We start from the raw sequence: 2597 nt of genomic DNA, 5'->3' as shown, positions 1-2597 counted from the left end.
GGCATCGCATGATTTATTTCATAAAAAAACTTTTCATTGGGGTGTTTTCAAAAATTTTTTATCCTTGCATATTTTAACATTTTTTATGACCTTGCGCTGATCCAAATGCCTACCCTTCGTTTTGGCTTGCCCCCATGCGTGTCATGCGAACATCTAACTACGAACAAGGCACTATTTCTCAGTTTAAACTCATGCCTTTTTGGCAGCGAAGTTGCGTTCATTTATTTATGCGTTGATCACGATTCCTACCTTCATTTTGGCTTGCCCCCACGGGTGTCATACAGACATCCAACTAAGGTCGAAAAATGAGTACCGCACCCCCAAATTTAAAATGCGACAATGTCCTTATTGCTAAAAGGTTGAAAGAAGCCATGTGATGCTCTTAAGAAGTTTCGTAAAAAGTTAGTTTGAAAGAAAGCTAGCAAACCACTAACTTCTAGAAATATTTCATGAGGTGATTGTCCTAAAATCAAGTTGACTTTAGCATATATGAAAAAAAATAGAGGCATGTGTTTCATCATTGAAGTCATAATTGGCAAAGGGAAATAATGCGGTGACTTACTAAATTTATCAATGTTAAATGATTGCACCAACTAAAGAGGATGCGGTGATAAAATTTTCAAAATTAAAATGCGATGCAATAGTGCAAAATTTGGAATAAAGTTAAGGAAAAATACAACCCCCAAATTTGTGCTATCACCCGCATTATTTGTGGACGCATCCTGCTTTGCGGTGATCTGCTTTCTTTTGATTGCGGTGACGAAATAAAGACCCTAACACTAAATCTAAAGTGGGAGGTTAAATAGAGAAGAAAAAAAATCCTAAGTAAGGATATTGGAACAAAGGGAGAAAAACATAAAAAAAATTATCCAAAAAGGTGACTAAAAATTTAAACGCCTATGAAGGGCTTAGGACATGTTGAACGCAAGAAGGCATGGAGGATGGAAGTAAGAAAACTTGAAAAATGGCTAAGGTTGCATACAACCAACGTAAAAGCATACATGAGCCATGCGGACATGAGCAGAAAGCATGTGTCGAGTGAGCATGCTAGGTGTCACAATCGCTCTTTCGGAAGATTCTCTTAGTGATTGTGCGGCACTTGTTCCCGCTCACGAATAAGTCAGCCAACTCGAATACGGACTGTCGGTGGCACATCGAGTGCCTCTCGCAACCTCCACCCCTGTTTTAGGGAAAACAGTTTTAGAAAAAGATTTTCGTAAGAAGTTTTTGTGAGTGTGAATAAAGAAAGAAAGATTGTAGTAGGCTAGAAAGCAATAAGCAACAACAACAACTTTATAGAGTAATACTCCGGGAATGGGAAAGTGATGATTAGTCTTATCCCCATATAGTGCATTCTGAACAAAAAGCCAACTGCCGCCTTTGCATATGCAAAAGGGCGAGTGGTCATTTACAATGAAAATGTAAAGAAAGCAAGCTAACTAAGCTAATACAATACAAGACATGAAAGTATGCTAGAAGGGTGTTGGATCGGGCATGGGCCATGGGCAACAGACCTTGGACAAGCATGACCATGACATTCTCCCCCACTTAATTGGTTGACGTCCCTGTCAATTGACCTTGTTCAAAATCTATGATGGCTGGAGCTGCATTCTTCAAATCTTCGGCCCGCTCCCAACTGATCTCTTTGTCGGGGAGATCCTTCCATTTCACTAAGAACTCTGTCAGTTCTTGTCTGGGTCTTCCAATACGGCGCGTACGTTTATTCAGGATTTATGCAACTTCTTTCTCAGCGGGATTCTTCATCGTGACCGGTGGGCGCCTTATCATGTTTTGTTGTTCATCCTCGGGATCAAGATGATAGGGCTTCAGGATACTCACATGGATGACAGGATGAATCTTCATCCATGAGGGTAATTGAACCTTATATGAGGTTCTCCCGACCTTCTCAATTACCTCCACTGGACTTTCATATTTCCTTACTAGCCATTGGTCTCTCTGGCCTCTGAAACGAAACTGTTCTGGTCGTAGCTTGATCAGGACCTTGTCCCCGGCTTGAAACTCGAAGGCCCTCCGCTTCTTGTCAGCCCACTTCTTCATCCTTCTTGATGCTCGTTCTAGGTAGGCGCGAGCTATCTCAGAGGTTTTGCTCCACTCTTTAGTGAAGTTATATGCCTGAGGACTTTTGCCTGCATAAGGGTGGTCCACCAAGTGTGGCATGAGTGGCTGTCTACCGCACACCACTTTGAAAGGCGTTTTTCCGGTCACAGAACTCTGCTGGCTATTGAAGTTAAACTGAACCACATCTAGCAACTGGACCCAGTTCTTCTGCCTAGCGTCGATAAAGTGACGCAGATATTCCTCGAGCATACTGTTGAAGCATTCCGTCTGGCCGTCGGTTTGGGGATGATAGCTAGAGGAGATATTCAGTGTTGATCCCAATATTTTGAATAATTCTATCCAGAATGTCCTAGTGAATCTTCCATCCCGATTGCTAACAATGCTTGCGGGGACGCCCCATAATTTTACGATGTGTTTGAAGAACAGTTGGGCAGTCATCACGGCTGTGCACATTTTCGGCGTTGGGATGAAAGTGGCATATTTTGTGAACCGGTCGACGATAACAAGGATCGATTCGA

The sequence above is a fragment of the Benincasa hispida genome, chromosome 4 (assembly GCF_027475165.1).
Source record: "Benincasa hispida cultivar pf3 chromosome 4, pf3_genome.v1.1, whole genome shotgun sequence".
Classification (NCBI taxonomy): Eukaryota; Viridiplantae; Streptophyta; class Magnoliopsida; order Cucurbitales; family Cucurbitaceae; genus Benincasa; species Benincasa hispida.
Note: the sequence above shows the minus strand (reverse complement) of the source record.